Genomic DNA, 20377 nt, shown 5'->3' with positions numbered 1-20377 from the left:
ATCTCTATAATGGCAATTCCATTTTTTTCAGTTGATTGGCCACAAACCTTGAAGTCATCGATTTATCTGGAATCATTGATTTATCTTTTATTCTCATAACATCAACAAATCCTATTGGTGCTGCCTTTAAAATATATCTAGAATATAATCACTCCTCACTTCCTCTATTGCTATCGCACTAGATGGGCCTTCACATCATCTCTTATCAGATATTCGTAATAGCCTCCCAACTGGTCTCTCTGTTGTCATACTTGCTCTGTTTTAGTTTGTTTTTCACACAGTAGCCAGAATGATCTTTCTCACACATAAGCTACATTGTGCCATTCTCTCACTTATTAACCTGCAAAGGCTTCCCAGCTCACTCAGAATAAAAGCCAACATTCTTTCCATGACTTGCTATCTGATCTGGTTCCCTGTCAGCTCTATGGCCAATTAACCTCTAGCCTCCTCTCCTACAAGTTTTCCTATCTTATATTATTTCAGCTACACTGTTCTATGAAGCCACCAGACAGACTACTGCCTCAGGACATTTGCACTTGCTATTCCTATGCCCCAAATGCTTTTCTTTCAGATATCCAAATAGCTCATGCACTTACTGCCTTCAGAACGTCATTCAAAAGTCTCAGTGAAAGCTTTCATAGATACCTGGTCTAAAGTTTCATTCTCTTATGCATATTTCTGTCTTGTCCTTGCTTCTCTTTCTTCTCTGCTTAATTTTTCTCTTCTTAGTACTACTTGTTACTATCTAACATAACATATACTTTATGGAAAATCTGAATTTCCCACAAGAATTTAAGCTCTGCCAGAGTGAGTTTTTTATTAGTTGGTGTTTCTTTTGCTCACTGCCATATCTCTAATGCCTAGGAAAGTGCCAATATTTAGTAAATCTTTGTTAAATGACTAATTGAAGGTAAAGAGGAATTGGCCAGTATTGCCTCTTTTTGTAATTAAGAGCAGAGACTTGAAATTTCGCCTGTGTAATCTTGCGTAGGTTACTTATTCTGTTTCTTCCTGTGTAAAATGGGGTAAGAAGAGTTCCTGCTATATAGGGTTGTTGGAGGATTAAGTGAGATAGTATATGTAAGGAAATAATGTAGATTAGATATGCAGAGATGAAACATAAAGAGTAAGGGCACAGGAAGTCTTCATGCTCATCATTATTGTCCTCTGCTAATTATGTCATCTTTCCATCTTCCCATTACATTTTCCTTATGGGTTGATTAAAATGTAAAACCATTTATAGGAACCCCAACTCTGCTGCTTATTAGCTGTGTGATTTAAGGCAATTTACTTAATCTTTCTGAACCTCAGCTGTCTCACCTTTGCACTAGAGATAATACATACTTACTTTGCAGAGTTGTGGTAAGGATTAAATGTTGTGTAAGAACGGGTTTGGTATCTCTTCCTGACACATAGTAAATGCTCAATATGTAATAGCTCTTAATACGTTGTGGGGGTGCAGGATATGGAGGACGCATTCTGGCAGGGCAAGCATGAGCCGAGCTGTGGAGTCAGCTGGACTGTTCACATTCAAGTCTTCTAAAATTGGAGCTTCTCTGAGAGCAGCCTGTGCCATCACAATCTTTAATTCTGTTCTTCCTTTTTCTCACCAAGATCACTCAAAGTTTTTTAGCAGGGATTGTAATTTTTAGAGTTTCTTGAGATGTGTTCCTTTTTATAGCTTCTCTCCTCCATAAGTTCTTGTCTCTGATTTTTAAACATTCTATCTAGAGTTTAGGAGAATATACATACATGTATACTTTTTCTTTCTTTCTTTATTGTTGTTTAACTTTAAGAAATACTGTCAATCCCTTTCAAGTTTTCAATCACTTCCATATCACTAATCAGTTCTTCCTTGTTGAGTGGAATTACATAGAGAGCAAATCCCCTGTTTCTCCTTCTACCTTTTAAGCATCCAGCAATGAGATGAACATTATTTATAGATTATAAAGCAGTTGTCTAAACTGACCTGTTTTAAATTAATGTTCCCTCAAGCCATACTTAACCAGCTTTAGTACAACTCTGAGAATACCCAGTAAGCTGATTATTCATTACCACCCACTTTCACCCTCATACTCTTAGGTATCGTTGCTCAAAATCATCTGCTGTTCTGATTTGAGAATGAACTCCATGAATGGAAGAATCTCTCAGGGGACAGAAAGGAGAGTTAAATCCTACACCAAATACATGAGCTCATCTTTTGAGAATCCTGCAGAGTAGAGGGTGGAATTTTGCCAACACTTTACATTGACCGGGCAAACTTTCAACATTGTCTATTTCCTTTCTCTTATATGGATTAAATATCTTTAGAATAACCTACTAGAAAACTGCAGAGGAAAAAGACCACCCTCATCCTAGTCATGGCTCAAATTTTAAGTAAGTGTACAAAAAGAAGTAAAATGGTTAGCCACAGAGAAAAATGTTTGAATATGAGTTTTAAAATGATTTTTTTCCCCTTAAGTAAAAGTGTTAGGTTGAGTGGTAACATAATTCTTGGAGCTGATAAGGGACTTTCCAATTGTGTAATATAACATGCTTTGTTATATTTTTTTTGTGCCATAGTATGATACAGTTTTGGAAGGAAGCGAACATAATTGTGAATTAGCTTGAATTTATTTAATTTATGAAATAACAACCTCTTCTTCAGTATTTTGTTACATAGATCAGTGCCTTTCCTCTTGCAGAAATGAAATAAATACTAATCGAATTGACAGTTTCTCTTCTAATGAAATAAGAACTTGTTAACTTCTCCCCCTCAAATCTGTCATCTTCTTTTATGTAATTCTTAAGTATCCATTCTGATTCTATTTCTCCCACATTCATCCAGATCTTAAAAACAAGCTAAAAAAATAGAAATGAGATTTTTGAAGTTTGCTCTATTGTTTTTGTTTTTAAAGAGTTTTTTTTTAAAAAACAGTAAAGATGTTCTTTAAAAACAAAAATGATAGAGCAAAAAAACTTTGAAAATGAACTCATTTCTCCAGAAGCTTATTTTAGCAGTGCCTCTGTCAAGTGGATGATGCCATGGGAAGAGGTCAGACTTCAGATATAAAGGCACATTTTTTCCCCCGATATATTGAGAATATCAACAATATTGAAAACTCACTGCTTAGTCAAATGGGTTGGTACAGAAGACAAACATTTTTAGTTCTAGTTTCCTGGCACCAGTAGGGGAATGGCCATCTCCTCTCTTCATGCCAAGCTCAAAGGTGAACTATATCCCTAGAGACCACCTATACTTATCCATTCTATGCACTCTCAAATTGCTTAAGAATACTTTTTCTATATTCATCTTAACCCTTAAATGTGTCCTGCATTGCTCTCTCAGGGTTTACTGTCATATCTCTGAACTAGATTGTCTCATCTCACCTTGTGGGAAGAGACCGAGTCTTAAACATCTTCTCTGGAGGTAGATACTTGAATGAGAGTTTCTCGAAGTGTGGTCCTTAACATCTGGAAAGCGTAGCAAAAATACAGATTCCCGGGCCCCACCAATCTTGCTAATCCAGTCTTGGTTGTAGTCTCTTCAGGTGATGCCTTTGCATCCCAAATTTTGAGAACCACAGCCTCATAGGCACTAGGCAGATACTTGATGACTGATCTGGATAATGTCCCACTGATACCCCTCAGGTACCCTCAGAATAAGTCCTTGAGAGCCACAGGAACCAGCAGCCTGGGCCTAAGAGTAGAATTTGTACATGCGTTCCTTTAACAAATATTAATCATGAGCTAATTCTGCTGGGTCTGGATATATGACAGACGGTTAGAAGCAGTCTCTGCCCTTGTGGATCTTGCAGTCTAGTAATGTAACATAAGAAACTTGGAGCTAGTCTGTTCATCAGTGTCTTCTTTTTATTATCCTTTTTGACTCCTCAGATATTTTATGAGTATCTTCTATTAGCCAGACTCTGTTCTATGACAAACATGACAGATAGGGACCCAGCTCTTCTCATAGAGTTTACATTTCAATAAAGAGAAAGATAATAAACAAGTAAACCCAAACTTCCCACGTTAATCAGAGTTGTGACAATCAAAAGGAAGTAAATAAACAAAGTCATGTGTGGAGACTGATTCAAAGGGTGAGGGCTAGGCACAGCCACTCCATAAGGTGGCATTTAAAATGAGAATTGATGGTGAAGGTTTTTGGGTCATCACTGTAACTGGGACAAATTGATGAGTCATTTGAAGCACATGTGCCTAAGATGGAGTGATGATGATGATGATGATGATGATGATGATGATGACGACGACGACGACAGCTATCACTTATTGAGCATTTCCTGCATGTCAGATTGCTAAACATTTTGCCTACGCTATTTTTTTCAATCTTGCCAGGAAAACTAGGAGATATATGTTATTCTTCCTGCTTTCAGATGAACTTAGGAAGCTCAGAGATGCTAAGTGACTTGCTCAAGGTCACAAAGCCCGTAAATGGCAGAGTGGGCAATTAAATTTAACTCTGTGTGATGGCAAAGCCTACACTCTTTAGCACTACATGATTGTCTTCTTTGGTGGTATGAGGCTGCTGCTGACTGCAGAGAAAGCATGACGAAACAGAAAGTACATAGGCTTGTGATGACCAGGATGGCTAATGTTAAAAACATATACTAGTAATGTTTTGACACTGTTGAGCATCAACTCAATGCAAGGCACTATGCAAAGCACCTTGTTTTCATTAGCTCCTATGATCCTCAAAATAATCCTATGAGATACAGATGAGGAGTTGAGGTTTAGTGAGGTTAAGCAACTTGGCTAAGGTCACTCAATTGGTAAGTGGTAGAACCAGTTTCACACTTAGGAGGTCTGATTCTGAGTCTTGACTCTCTCCCTTCTGCTTTCCTGATGAAAGGAGCTCGTGTCTCTGTAAGAGCCTGAGACACACGTAGACACAATAAAACTCCCCTCCCTACCATAGCTCTTTTTCGTCTGGCCTGTTCCTAATGCCTGTGACCTTCTTGCCTCTAGGGACACTTGCTATAGAATTGCTGTGCGTTTTCTCTCCAGTGCTGATTTATGACAGTTGACAGTTATTGGCAAGTACCTGGGCATGTCACAGAAAAATTTTCCATGTTTCTTCTATCTTTAGAATGCTGTCAATCCAGCATTAAATCACCTTCAATCATTATCAAGCCAGTATGGGTTCATCTGTCATCATCATCTTTCCATGGGTGAAGAATTGCTGAAGGCAGGACACAGAGAAGCTAAGTGGTGATGGGAGGAGGATGCCTGCCTGGTTCAGAGATTGTGGTAGGTTTAGAGAGAGAAGTTTTAGCAAGGACTCTGAAAAACTGGGATGGAGAGGAAGGCAGAGTGCCCAGGGTTTGTGATTCCCTGGGAAGGAAAGAGGTCCCTTGGAATGGAAGATGAGTAGAGAACCAGAGCAAACTTGCCATTTTTGCCAAGTGTGGTCCTTTCTCCTTGTTCATGTTGAATCAAATATGGCACCACAACAATAGCACCGGTCTTTATTATACTTCTCTCTATCGTTACAATGGTGGCATCAGATGGCAGTGAATACCAGGTTTATAATCCTATGTTGTTGATCTGCTTTTCAATTTTGGTTAAACTCTGAGCCTTGCCCCATTCCTATCAAATCTACTGTGTTGAGAGTTTTTGACCTATTTTGCTTGGGATATTCTATGGCTTGGATGGGATTACATGTAGGGGAATGACCTGGCCCCATTGCTGTCACCCTCTGGGGGTTCATTAGTGGGGTATGGCTGTATTCCCCATGATTTGGGATTGAGTTGGATTGGGCTTGGGAAAAACTGGGGCTCATTCCCTTTCCACCAACCCTAAATTCTCAGGGTACTTATGGATGTGATTTCAATATCTGCTGACTAGTCACACTTTTTGAAATACCTGTTATCTTTTCAAACTTAAAGCTGGAAAAATGATGAGATCTTATATATTCAAAGAGTGGCTTTGAGGTTCACCTTAATCTTCAACTTTGGTTGAAAAACTATTTTGCACCAGTGTTCCATTTTCTTTTCTAGCCAGGCTAATCATATATGATAATTAGTTATCCATATTATATGCATTAAAACTGTTAATGAGTTCATTGTCAAAAATGGATTAAAACTGGGTTTGTGTAATATTTTACAGAATAGTTTTATTTGTAAGAAGTATTTGAAAAAGCAAGGCATACATAGGTGGCATCTCGAATGTGTGGAGGTTGGAAAGAGCAGTAGCCCAGGAGTCCACTGACATGGGCTCTGGTTCTTTCTTTGGAACCAGCTAGCTATGTGATAGTGGGCAAATCCCCTTGTCTCTTCATGCCTCAGCTTCCTCATTTGCAAAGTAAGGTCAGATGTGAAGGATGGATGTTGAGAGGCTGCACTATCGGACTCCTATGGGCCCTCCCAACCATTATTATTAATTATCAATTATTATTATTATTAATTATTTTTATGAAAGTGAAATTTGACTTCCATAAACTGTCCCTTTGTGCCACTGTCAGGCAGCAACTTGACATGAATGCTCTTATATTTTAGCATTCTAATGTATGGCTTCTATCCTTATTTTAAAGTCATGAAGGCAATCTTTGGAATGAATTCCAGCATTGCATCTCAGGCTCTAATTGCTGTTGTGTAATACTTGGGTGAAAAGGTTTCCGCTGATTCTTTTAAATTGTAAGACATGTATCCTTTTCAGATTTCCAAACTGCAACCTTGAACATAAGCTTTTCTTATTAGCCCAGTCTTTGTTGAAGCTCTAGGAAGCAGATATCAAAAACCAACCAACTTTATGCATTAGATTTTTTTCTTTAAAATCTTTTTGGCGAGCCTCATTGTGCTCATATAACCATAACACATGAGGGGACTACTTTCCCTGTTAATGGAAGAGCTAAAGACCAGGCTAACAGGTTTGCTGCCATGCTAATATGCAATAATCTCTGATAACTGTAATTAACTTGTATGCTCCTGTCATAGGTCGACTCACAAGAACATTCACACCCTGCAGGATTGATATTCCTTTTTGATATGCAAGCAGATGCTTCCAACAATCGTCTAGAGCCCCAGCACTACATACAGCCTTAGTTTCGTACACATTTATCCTTGGCAGGGACACCATCTATTTTAGGAAGGTATCTTGACACTCTACCTTTTGGCTACAGTGACTCCAAAAATGCACTCAGTGAAAAGAATGGTCCTGTCCCCCATGTGACAGTCAGTCCCAGCATGTTCTGTGGCAGAGTCAGCTGGCTCGAGACCAAAGAAGCACTCGGTTTATTCTGTAGCTCAAGGAAGATTCCTGACCATTCACTGACAGCTTTTCCCTGGACTTCCTCTCCTTGTAGCCAGTCCTTTTATGTAAAAGGGCTAGATGACTGTGTGTGGGAATTCACAATGAGGTACCTTTTGTTGAGAATGAGCATATGTTCATTCTTTGGGCTTCATGTTTGAGCTCTTCTGAAGATCCTTTAGAATAGGTGTCCCCAGACCCTGGGCGGCAGACCGCTTCTGGTCCATGGCCTGTTAGGAACAGACCATGAAGGTGAGTGGCAGGCAGCCTAGGAAGCTTCATCTGTATTTGCAGCTGCTCCCCAGTGCTAGCATCACCACCTCTGCTCCACCTCAGATCATCAGGCATTGGATTCTCATAGGAGTACAGGTCCCTGGTGCCAAAAAGGTTGGGGACCACTGCTTTAGAAGGAGGATGTTTTCCCCAGTTCTTCTGTAGGCTGCCTGACTCCTCAGGGAAAGCAGTTCTTTTGCATCAGTCCAGGAGAGAGAGTTAAGAAGACTGTTTGCCTCTTCCCTTTGTGACAAAGATGGGAATCATGATGATGAAGTATTTAGCAAATGAAGCAAATAACAAATGCCTACTTGACATGCAAATAAATATGCATAGAAATAAAAATCAAGAGATGTATAAAACAAGCCACAGTTCTAGATCTGGGCAAGATAGAATTGTATCAGCCAAGATAAATCTAATCTAATGAGAATAAGTTAGTGAAGTCTGAATAGGAACTAGTAGTGGGGGTGCTTCAATGGGGTTTCTTAATAAAATGAACTCCAGGGACTATGTCATGGTATTTTCTTCTGAACTATTTTTTGATCTCCTATAGATCCATCTTCTTCAATATTCTTGAGTCCTAACCCCCCAGCCTCTAAGCCACTTTAGTAAAAGCACCCACTGGTTGATGCTGGTGACATTTACCGAAAACAAAATGCTTCAGAGGAGAAAAGGAGTCAACTTTTAATGCTGTTTATAGTAAATATTTTAAAAATTACAGAGTAGTAGCTGTCAAGTTTTCTAACATAAAACGATGTTTGATTTGTTTTCAGGCATCTTGGGAAAGTCTTCACTTGTTCTTTATTAAATTTTCCTTAATCTTTTTTTCAGGCTCATGAATTCTCTCCCCGCTGTCCTAAATGATTTCTTGAAAGTTAGTCATTAGAAGTTGTACAAATTCATAAATTTCTCTAACATTATCCTGTGAGAAGGCAGATCTTACCACAACATATATTCCAAATAAGGAAAGCTATACAAATTGTTGAAAATAAGTTCTATGTGATTGATCACCTTGGCAAGAAAAAACAGAAACAAAATAGTTATTAGGCCGGTCATGTATTTTTTTGGAGTTATCATATATTTTCTGTGAGTCATTGTGCCAGCAAGACTGGAGGAGAAAGAGATTTTCCTAGATCTGGGAAATTCTGGCAATGTCTCTCAAGCAACCACATAAAGACCTCCACGTATTGACAGCTCAAAGACTCTAAGAGAGATAATCTGTTCCAAGGTTTAGAAAATAATGATGGAGAATCAGGACATTTCCTGAGGATAAATGACCAGCTGGAAGGAATTCACAGCATTAACCCACCCGTTCCCTGGAATTGCTGTCGACTGCTCAGCACTTACGTGAGACACATGGGCTGCTTCCAATCCAGATGAACTGGAGAAGGAAAAGCATTGTTTCTGGATAATATGTTCCATAATATTATTTTTGTGGGTTTAAAAGTTTCATTTAATAGTAAGTACCTCTTACAGGGTAGTGAATACTGTTACTGGCAGTTGAGGCTGGAGGGACAGAGGATGGAGAACTGGCACAGGGCTTCCAGTCATTTAACTGTGCCAACAGTCTCCAAACTATGTCATGCACCCTTGGGAGTGTTCATCAAATCCATGATTTTGAAAATCTCAGCACTGGAACCTATCTTGTAGCAACATTTTGAAAGTTATATAAAGTAAATTTTTGTGTGTGTGTGGGGGGGATGAGAGTATGAATTAACTGCCTGGTACTCTTCATACAACTAATGTTATTACTCTGTAAGGTCTTTGCGATTATGCTTCAAAGCCAGGAAACATCTTCGAAATCTCCCTATTTTATTTTTATCATTAATAATATTCTCTATTTTTATTCTTTTAAAGTGAAACATGTTCTGGAGAGAATGAATAGAAATTCTTACTAAACAAATAAGCAGGGCAGCAATGTAAAGAAGACAGTGCAATTTCTAGATAGGATATTCTGTTACTTTAATTATAACATTTATAGTTAAATTGTTTTGATTATTAGTCCACTGTAAAATATAGTACAATTTATGTTTTTCTTCATTTTCAGAGCTTAGAGTATATTTCAAATATAGCAAAAATTACACTTTGACATTTTTTTCTTTAGAAATTCCCATTTTAGTTTTCCACTGATTAAATTGAATCTCAAAAAAGCAGTGTATCTGAGTATAAAAAGGAATATCTGGAATACAATTACTTAAAAATATTCCACTTTGCATATATAATAGATTCAGAATGTGGAATGAATATTTTATGCAGAATTCATTTTTGACTTGAAGACGGTTTTATATTTAAAGTCTCTACTCAAATATGTTCAAAAAGAATGCATTCAGTCATCCATTGTTGTCATGTCCAAGCCTGTGTCAGAAGGGAGTATTCAGTGATATTCCAAGAGTAATTTTCTTATTTGTAGAAAAAATTAATTAGAATCTTTATGTTAATGTAATATGCTCAGTTGACCTTTGATTCTTCATATGGTTGAGTAAACAGATGGCACAATTTTTAGGTTTTTCTATGAAAATGAAGGCATGTCACGTCTATCTAGACTCCAGGGTAGAAAATTCAGATTGAAATACTATTTATTGAAATACTATTTATCAAATCTATGCTATGAACTTCCCTTCCATTGTCTTAGTTTTCACAGAAAATGGGTAAATGTGCATGGCATAGATAAAGACAGAAATGTCTTGATAAAGTAATATTTGATGTGGCATATTGTCTACTTCTGTGTCTCATCCTGGGCTCTGCTCTTTCATTCCATCTTGCTCTCTGAGTTCTTCATTCTGCTCAATGCTCTGGTGGTGGGAAGCTTTGTGATCTGTTGTTTCCGGCACAAGGATAACTGCACTGAAACATGTCCTTCATTGGGCAGAACCCTGAAAGCTCTAATACTTTCTATGAAAAGCCATAAGAAGCCTTCTGCCAATGCCTGACAAAAGCAGCTAAAAGGTGTTGCTATTTAGCCATATCATATCCAAAATTACATGGGCTACAAAAATGCATTACCGAGTTTAGCCTACAGTGTCATAGAAGGTCAGTGCTGCCAGGAACCTTTGAAATAATTTGTTCAATGGGTTTCATAGTTTCCCCAGAGTTTGGGTGTTGGAGAAGGGGGCAGGAAGGGAGACTCAGTCCCTTTCAACAAGAACAGATCGACTTTCGTATTATATGTTGTGGTTCTAAGTAAGATTTCTTTAGGGAAAATGTGTTCTGCCATCTTTTTTTTTTTCACTAAAATATTTGAGAACCTCTAATCCTGTCTTTTTACAGATAAGGAAATAAAAGCCTAGAGAGATGTTGTGTCTTAACTCAATGTCACTTGCAAATATGAAGATTTCACCTAGGTTCAAACTTCTTACTTAGACAGTATGTGATAAATGTATCATATTTGTTTGAAACTTCTTGGCTAGAAAGGCATGAACAGATCACCTATAAGGGCTGTTTCTATGCCATTGTTCTACTCTTGCAAGCACACAACCTCAGCATGTGTATGTGTGGTGTGTGTATGTGCACGCGTGCATGCGTTTGCTTGCATTTTGTTGTGGGAGCTCATTAATGCAACAAGTCTGTAGAATGTAGGGATCAAGTTCATCACCTCAGTAGCTTAGGGGACAGTGCTTGGAATACTTTCTTAATTTTCCACAATATGGCAGGTACTACTCACTGCAGGGAGCAGATGATACATACAATCCTAAACGTCTTGGCCCTTGCTGCCATCAACATGGCTTTGATGCTGGTGTTGATTGAAGAACTTTGGATGTTTGAGGAAGTCATTATTTTAATGAGAGTGTTCTGGTGCACAACATGTTGTGGAGATGGGCAATAGGTCACTGCCATTGGATGCCAGTGTGGCAAAGGAGCCCATACTCATGGTTATAGTATCCCCTTATTGAAATGGATTCTTTCCAACTTTTCTAGAGGTCACAAAATGCAAAACCTGGGTATCCAGTGTTTTCCTTTGTATTGCATTCAGTTCAATTTGGTCCACCAAACATTTCTGCATGCCCACTCTGTGCCAGACACAGGCAATGAACCATGCTCCTCTGAGTTAACTTAGGCGATGATGTTCATATTTCTTCCCAAAAGAGTATTTAAAAATAGGCTTAAACAAGGATTAAAAAGTTGATGTCTATAAGAACAGTATTGTAAACAAATAAAGTGGGGAGGTGGGGAAGCCAATTCCAATCCATTGTTACAATGTGGAAATGTGGGCCTTGCCAGATCTTCCCATTCAAGTGAAGTAAGAAATCCAGATTTTTAAAATGTTGCACATCCCAGTTTTTAATTGTTGGCAACTAAATCAAAAACATTTAAAGCCTACCTCTGTGAGCTGTATCCTGTTCACGGAAAGCCCAGTTTGTGACCAATGCTTTAAACTAACCTTTGATTGCGATCACTGTATTTGTAGTTGACTGTCCTGCTATGTGAAACATATTGTCTCTGAGTCTCTGGTGCTGGAAAGCTTATACTGCACATATGGTTTTGTAGACATATTGTGGCAGCCAATGAATATTAATCATTAGCAGCAGTTTTATCACTACCATTATGCAAGCTTGAGAAAGGCATTGTACAGCCTTTAGTAGCAAACCTGCAACAGTAACTGTGGGACAACTTTGGAAAATGATGATCTAGAATTAGATTTTTCTCACACACTTAAAAGCAATTATAAACAGTAAGAGAAATATGATTACGGTATGGCCCAAGGGTTGGAATATTTTTATATAGATTTTGAATTTTTATATATCGAAGAACTGAGCACCTTGCATTCCACGAAGCCTTACAGCAGTCCCCTCTTATCTGCAGGGGATATGTTCCAAGACCCCCAGTGGATTCCAAAAACCACAAATAGTACCAAACTCTATATATACTATGCTTACTCCTTGGTATAAATAGCTATGAGTAAGTCTGGTTTATAAATTAGGCACAGTAAGAGATTAACAACAATAAAACTGAACTAGAACAATTATAACAATATACTGTAATAAAAGTTATGTGAATGTGTTTTCTCTCTCTCTCAAAATATCTTATTGTACTCTACTCACCTATTTATGTCAAGGAAGCACTTTATGGCTTCTCTTTGCCATATCTAAATTTCTAGCATCATTATTCTTATGCTTTGGGGCCGTTATTAAGCAAAGTAAGAGTTACCTGAGTACAGACACTGAGATATATTATACCTTGCCAGTTGATCTGACAACCAAGATGGTGACTGGTGGGCGGGAAGTGTACACAGTGTGGCAACGTTGGACAAAAGGGTGTGACACATCCTGGGTGGGATGAAGTAAACAATGTGGGATTTCGTCACACACTCAGAACGGCATGCAATTTAAAACGTATACATATTTTATTTCTGGAATTTTCAATTTAATATTTTTAGATCATGGTTGACTGCAGGTAACTCAAACCTTGGAAAGTGAAACTGAGAAAAAGGGGGAACCGCTGTAGTACAGTTGATTATAAAAAATATATTTTGGCTACTTGATTTCATGGAAACAGAGAAATGTTTAGTTGCTTGGTTGGTATGGCTGCCGCAGCTGCTGCTTCTCTGTTATATGCAATCATAAGCATTTACTTTCCAGATTTTGCAATTGTATAATAGAGAAAAAATTTAAAAGATTATTCTTTGAAGAGAATAAAAATATTTTCAATGCAAATGAATTGAGAGGTGATATTGTGTATATTACTGCTAACAGATAAATGTCCTTGCAACAGACTGACTGTTTGTGTTACCCCAAAATTCATACGAGGTGAGGCCTCTGGGAGGTGATTAGGTCATGAGAATGGAGACTTCATAAGTGGTATTAGTGCTCTTATAAAAGACACCTCAGAGAGCTCCTTCATTCCTTCCACTATATGACCAAGAAGAGGAGCCTCACCAGACACCAAATCTGTGCCTTGATCTTGGACTTCCCAGCCTTCAGAACTGTGAGAAATAAATTTTTTTTTGTTTATATCCCACACAGTCTGTGGTATTTTACTCTAGAAACCCGAACAGACTAAGATAGTCCTTGATATTAAAATTATAATTCAAAAGCTGCCTGTAGTCAACATGAAATCACTAGAGTTGGGAGAAATCTTAGTGATTATCCACCTCAACTTCAGTTTTTCTGATAAGTAAACTAAGGCACAGAGAAGTCAAATGATTGACCTATTGCTTCATAGCCAAACAGCATTAGAATCCAAGTATCCAGAGTCAAGTACAAGAATTTATGACATTTATAAATTCAACATATTTAAAACTTATATTTTTCAATTACATAGTAATGACCTAAAAATCCATGTAGTATTTATAGTTTTTCTGAAGCAGGGATTTGAATGCATGCGTAGTGATTCTGATACATTGAGATGAGTCATTTCACTGGTGAATGAGCCTAGTTGACCACTTGGTATCTGTTCTTAACCCAGCTGTGGTATTTTTTGCTCTAAAGGGATCACTTAAATTGTTCAGCTATATTTTATTGCTTGCCTATAGCAAGCCTTCAATAAAATGCTTCTTAAATGAAGGAGTGAATAAAAGACTACATTTTATGGAGAAAATTATATGACATAGAGGTACTTGCAAATATGTGTATTCAAAATTCTCATGATGTTAGTCTTTGTGAATGTCAGGGTCAACTGTAGTTCATATTAATAGAAAAGATGCCCAGATACAGAAGTAGAGTTCCTGGTGTTTCCTCCCAAGAGGATTTGAGACAGCTTCATAATTTTGTGGGATTAAGAGGTAAGACTAAAATAGAGACTTAAAAATATTAATCACATTCTTCTAGCTCTAAAATTAGTCTGTGAGATTAACTTAGGGACCTTTGAAAACAGTATCGACCCTTTCCAGTAATCTATCCTGTTCAATAAATTATTGCTCTAGGGATAAAAGATTTCGTGCTTAGATGCTGTATGGTGTGCGTGATGTGATCAAGACTCCCTGTCTGAATATATATGTTTGACTTAGGCAAGGCACTTATCTTTTCTAATTCTTGGTTTCCTCATCTGTAAAACTGACAATGACACCTGGTACTAGAGGGTGTTTGGAAGTTTATAGGGAGAGAGTCCTTTGGGAGGGTGGATTGGGCACCCTCCAGTGTTCTTTTCCAGCAGCTTCTCCTTTCTCTATCCCACATCATTGTATTTGCCTGCTTGCTTGTCTGTGATATTCGGCATTATCTCTGGATGGGGCAGAGGAATGTCTTGCTCTTTTTGTATCCCACTCAATAAATGTTTATTATGTGACTAAAGTGCATAATGCAAATGTAAGAGATCATTTTAATTTCCTCTAGGAAATCTGATTCATTAATTTGATGGTAATAGAAATTCTTTAAGCATGCTCTGACTTCCAGTATTGAATTCTGACCACACAACAAGGAAGATGGAGAATACTTACATCCCATGCGTAGGGAATTTTGGCACATGATATGACTGCCAAAATGTTATTGGGTTGGCGTTTCCTGAGTAGGGCTTGGGGTTAGCTTACCCTTGAGGAAATCTGTACTTTCTTGCACTTTTCTGATGGAATACAGGAATATGTTCCCTGCTTCATAGTTAAATAATGTAACTATTGAATAATGTAGCCATTAAATAATATAGCCGTGTAAAGGGAACAGCATTGTCTATGGCTCATAGTGAGTCTCAGCAAATACTGCTTTTGCTGTCCCCTTGCAAGCCTCCCAAACCCAGTTCAGCATTTCTGTTACTGGTGATTTTCCTATCTGACTTCACCGAGGATCTTAATGATTTGGGAAAACGTCTCTTCATTACTATACATGAGATCAACCTTGAGTTCATCATTCTAAATTCTGGATTGGCTTTAGTCTACCCAGTGGTGACTCTGGGTAATGTTGGATCCAGCAGTTTTTTTTCCAAGTCCTTGTCTGTGAGGGGCCCTCACAGTGGGCAGGGAAAAGAGGCTTTTATGTGTCCTTCCCTTTGCTGATAGAGTATGTAAGTGTGTCCTCTCTCTTGTAGAAAAGCTTCTTGCTGTTCTCTCTTGTCATGTGATAGCTTCTTCCTCTATTCCATAAAGAGCATACTCTTCCATTTTGCTTAAGAACTTAACCCTGTTAGCCAAACCAATACACTCAGCTTAGTGGAGAAAGATAGATTGTGTGATTTGTGTGCGTGCGTGTGTGTGTGTGCACGCAAGTGCATATGTGTGTATATGGGTACATGGTGTACAACAAAGAGGGAGTCCTCCTTGAATTTTTTTTTGGGTCCTGTTAGACCTTGTTGTGTTACATCATTGCCCCTACACTGTAACAAAGATCATTGTTTCAAAGAGTGGCCTCTCAGGGCTTTTGTCAAGCTAAAAATAATAAATATTATAGAAATTATAGAGGCAGAACTGGCAAAGTCCGTGGCTCTGATATTACTTTTAATGCAATGTGTGTTTACTTACTATAATATTTTATTGTTTTGTTCTCCCTAAAGCACAATTTGCAATGGTATTACTAAAGGGTTTCAAGTCATCTTGGTAAGTGATCTTTTGTTTATGTGTCTTTTAATTACTCAGATCAGTTTTTCCTTGACTTCAACTCATCTTAAAAATTTTCTGAGGCTATGCCAGGATAGCTTAGGGGTCACTAGGTTTCTTGCTAGGCAGCCAGAAAACCACTATATATCTGTTCTGAGGAATTGTAAAAAAAATTAAAAGGTGTAAGGGAGTGGTCTTTGTAATCACACAGTTTTCTTGAGCCCAAACCAGTTGCATACTCTTTTCTTAGACTAAACTCAAAGCTATGTATGGTATTGGTATGAAACAATATCATGCTAGAGAGAATGTCTGTCTATCTTGAGACTTGACCAACCAGGCTGACACTTCATAAGGAAAGTTGTGATTCTGGAGCACTAGGCATTTGCCTGGTGTCTGTTTACAAACCTACTTTATTAAAGACATAGGTTGCTATGTCTTTGCAACTCCTCAAAACTTTTCACTTTAAGCTAATTGCAGGCTTTCCTGCGAGCACAGAATCAAGTAAATATACACTTTAAACTTATGATGTTCACTCTTAAATGTATCATGTCTGGAAGATATAACATTTTTTTGGAGAGTAGGGATCTGGGACAACCACGTTTTCATGGCTGCTTTATTACTGTAAAACTTAATCTGAAATCCTGCGATACATGTCCCTGGGGGAAAGAGTACTGAACCTCATTATCTACCACTGTAGATAATCGAATCCAGTTGCCTAGTGAATGCATTGTGCAGAAGAGGAGATAACAAACTAGAGAGCACAGAGAGTGTAGAGTGTAGAGAATGCTAGCTCAGGAGTTTCACCTGCTTTGGTCTCTACCCTCTATTGTCTTCATTAGCTGTTCCCCACCCCCTGCCAGCTCAGCCCTGACCTTCCACAGAGGCATGAAGGAGCTCCACCCAAGACTCTGGGGCTCAGTGTCAAATCACTGTTTCTGCTGGTCTAGCTTTGTGTCTGGCTTAGAACTTGTGTCCCACCTCTGAAAACTGAGCTTCCGATACTTCTCCTTTGTGCCCTCATCCAATCTTTGTATCCCTGGTGCATCTTGTTCCCAAATGCCTGACTCCTCATCAAAGTCGCCTAGAGCCCCAGTCCATCGAAGGCTGATTCCTCTCCTGCTCTTGTTGGTTTACTTTCCAGTGCCTGGAACAGTTCACTAATCACAGACAGGTGACAGAAGCCCTGAATCATCATCATCATCATCATCATCATCATCATCAATCATCATCATCTATTAGTACTTACTATGTGCCAGGTACAGTACTAAGTGCTTACATACATCATCCTACTCAGTCTTTACAGAGAATTTATAAAGTAGATAATATTAACATCCCCATTTATAAGTAGATAAGTGGAGGCTCAAAGAGGTTGCATAACTTGCCTAATATCACTGAGCCCTTGCTGAGATGTGAACACAGTCACATCTGGGTCTTTGCTTTTAGAAATTACACTCTTCTGCTATGTGAAGACAGACTTTTCTTATGCTCAATTCCTGCCTTCATTGCCAACTACCAACTCCTCCTGGATCCTCTAGCTCTGCTCTATCTCCTGTTTTAGCATCTAGATTCCATGTTAGGCCTCCCTGATGAGGCTTCCTGATACTGACAGGTCTACTGGACCACACCTGTTATCCATTGCCTGGTACTTTGGACACTGGGCTCTGCTTCCTGCAGTGAGTGTCTCCCTGTCACATGGAGCAAAGTGACTGCCCGCTTCGCCTGGTAGGGCCAGTTTCAGTCCATCCCCCAGGGCCAGTTTAAGTCTGTCCTTTTCTTTTATTGTTGATTCAGCTGTGCCCCTGGTATGATACTCAGCTAGACAGGGACTTAACTGCGTAGTGGGAAAAGAGATGTGGGTTTGACTTGAGACCAGCATTCAGACTGTTTAGAGACAAAAACACAACATTTAATAATATGAGTAGCTTGATTGCATTTTAGGAAGAAATTAAAACTTGTGATATCACTTTTAAAGTTTAGGAACACAACAAGATCCTTCATAAATATTCATGGATAACCTCAAGTTTTTCAAAATTGATTAGATTAAACATTTAAATTGGTCTGCAAAACTTGAACTTTTCTCAGTCTGGATGTGATAGAGATCATTCCTTATTTTTAACAGTTACAGTAAATTTAGCCCAGAATGACTAAAAACTGAACTCTTGGTCCATTGTTTACATTCTAGTCAGATTGCACCTTTGTGTACTCCTGTGTTCACATTCCCAAATGCCTTTTCACATGTATTCCTATGTTCTACATGTATTTCTACAATGCTTGATATATGACTCAAATATCTAAGTTTTTTATGTCAGTCTTATATCATTTGGGTTACTTCCTATATCTAATTTCTCTCTGTACCCAAACAAACCTCAGTCCTTTATATATATATACTTTTGCTAACTTTCAGCACATACCAGTTTTATTTACTCTGGTATCTATATCTGATTCTCTTAAACTTAACCTGTCTCTGCAGTTTTGGGTGACTGGATTAACCACTCTAGGTCTCCAAAACATCATCTATAAGGTGGTAGATAATAAGCACTATGCAAAGTGCTTACAAGAATGACTGGCATAAAAAAAGTGTTTAATATAGGCTGACTAAATGTTCTCTCTATCACAGACAGGTAGCTCTGATTAAGAATTGTCTCGTCTCCTATTCTACCATGTGGGTAATGGGCCTTGATTGTGAGTAGAATGAGAATACCATTTTCTGAGCACCTGCTCGCTTTAGAATTATTTTACTTAATTCTCCCAATGATCACAAAAAAGCAGATACCATCAGCCCTCTTTACGTGTGATGAGTCTGGGGTTCAGGGAGCATTTATTCACCCTTGCTTTTCAAAGACCATTTCTCTGATCATGTGCTGTACCACTTTTGTACTGCTTAAGGTGGCTAGTATGGTTCTACAGTGTGCCTTGTGGGTTTCCATGCAAGATGAGGTCAGTGGAGCAGGAACAGTCTTTGGGGACATTGTAGGAGGCTTTCGATGTTTTGAAGGAAATTAGGAAGTTCTTGGCACTGTGATTACAGAAGTATGTATACCTTGTGAATACTTTCTGGGAAAAAAGAGGATTGTTGGAGGCCAGAGACAGAGAGACTAGAGAGTGGTGAACAATGTGGGATAGTGTTAATCAAAAAAACCAGGATAATTCTGTGAAAATAACTTATTTAGTTCTGTTCATGGGAAGAAAAATTGAAGTCTGAAAGGGCTGGAAGGGCCTGACAACTTCTTGATCTGAGAGACAGGAACCGAGTGTCAGGGAGTCTTAGAACTTTCCTGTAGTCATTTCATTGCAATGGCCCTGCTAGAACCCTACATCATGAGGGTCTCCAAATCTTTTCTCCGGGATTGGGGAAAAGGTTGAATCAAGTATTCCTCAGGTGCTTTGCTATGTCTCTGATTAGGGTAGTGACAAGGCAGGGAATGTGGAATGACTTTTGGAATGTGGTAGTGACAAGATGGGGTGCGGGGTGACTTTTGGTTTTGTTTCCAGGGCAAGTCTTGGTATTGAGACTTCTTTTGGATAATTGAAGAGGAATATAGAAGCCTTAACCTAAATATTCAATTATTTCACAAGTGCTACTATAGATTCTGAAGAGAAGAATGCAGAACAGAGATAAAAATTTGAACAAATACACCCTGTTTGTTCTAGAGGTGTTGGTCTCAAATCTCATTGGTTGGGAAGAGCTAGGTTGGTGCATGTGCCAGCTATGAGCATGCCCCTTGCCTGTCTAGGTTGAGGTGGAAGATTAAAAGCTGAAAGATATGTTCAAGGTAAGATAAGTCTAAATAGGAAAAAGAGTCAAGAAAGCATAACCTTAAAGAGGGACATGAGAGTAAGAGGATGCTGTGCTCACGAGTGAGAAAGCATGACGCTGGCCTTACAGAAATCTCTGGTTTCCACTTTTGGACTTTCTTTTGCATAGAACTGCCTCAGCACAATGTTGGCTTCCCCTCTCCTCAGTAAGTAGTGAGCCCAGGTGGGAGAAAACCTTCTCTTACAAGATGAAATGTACCTAAAACACTAACTATAGCATTTTTAAAAGGAGTGCTCTAAGGAAAATTGTATTCCCCAGGACTGGAGATTCTAGTGGATTACAGTAGTTTTCAAACTTTTTTTTTTTTGAAATAAAATACTTCTTTCAGGCATAAGACTTATGCAGAATTTTAATATGTAACCTGTTAAACATGTATTTTATTTGTATACATTTATTTTATGAACTCAAATGTAGTGAAGCTTTGCTATACACTCTTTTTACCAGATGCATAACAATTTCCAAAAGGAATAAATAAATCAAAAGTTCAGCAATATAAAAGCAACAGTTACAAAACTAATCTTCATGAGTTTACTTCATAAAGTAGTCTGAATAAAACATTGACATCAGTATGTTTAGAATGCTCA

At 38.3% G+C, this 20377-nt stretch overlaps 1 long non-coding RNA gene across 4 annotated transcripts in view; it reads left to right on the top strand.

The window, feature by feature from the left end:
* Positions 1–20377, top strand: part of LOC120618263 (uncharacterized) — a 161643-nt gene that overhangs the window by 80487 nt on the left and 60779 nt on the right. For 2 of the 4 annotated variants that reach the window (XR_005657202.1, XR_005657201.1), the window contains exon 1: positions 17116–17232. The exons of the other annotated variants lie outside the window; for them this stretch is intronic. This is a non-coding gene — a long non-coding RNA (uncharacterized LOC120618263). Of the gene's footprint in view, positions 1–17115; positions 17233–20377 lie in introns of those variants that run through there. 4 annotated transcript variants of the gene reach the window in all.

The sequence above is a fragment of the Pteropus medius genome, unplaced genomic scaffold (assembly GCF_902729225.1).
Source record: "Pteropus medius unplaced genomic scaffold, Ma_sr-lr_union100, whole genome shotgun sequence".
In the NCBI taxonomy this organism is placed as follows: domain Eukaryota; kingdom Metazoa; phylum Chordata; class Mammalia; order Chiroptera; family Pteropodidae; genus Pteropus; species Pteropus medius.
The sequence above is the reverse complement of the archived record's forward strand: the minus strand, read 5'-3'. Positions and strand labels throughout refer to the sequence as shown.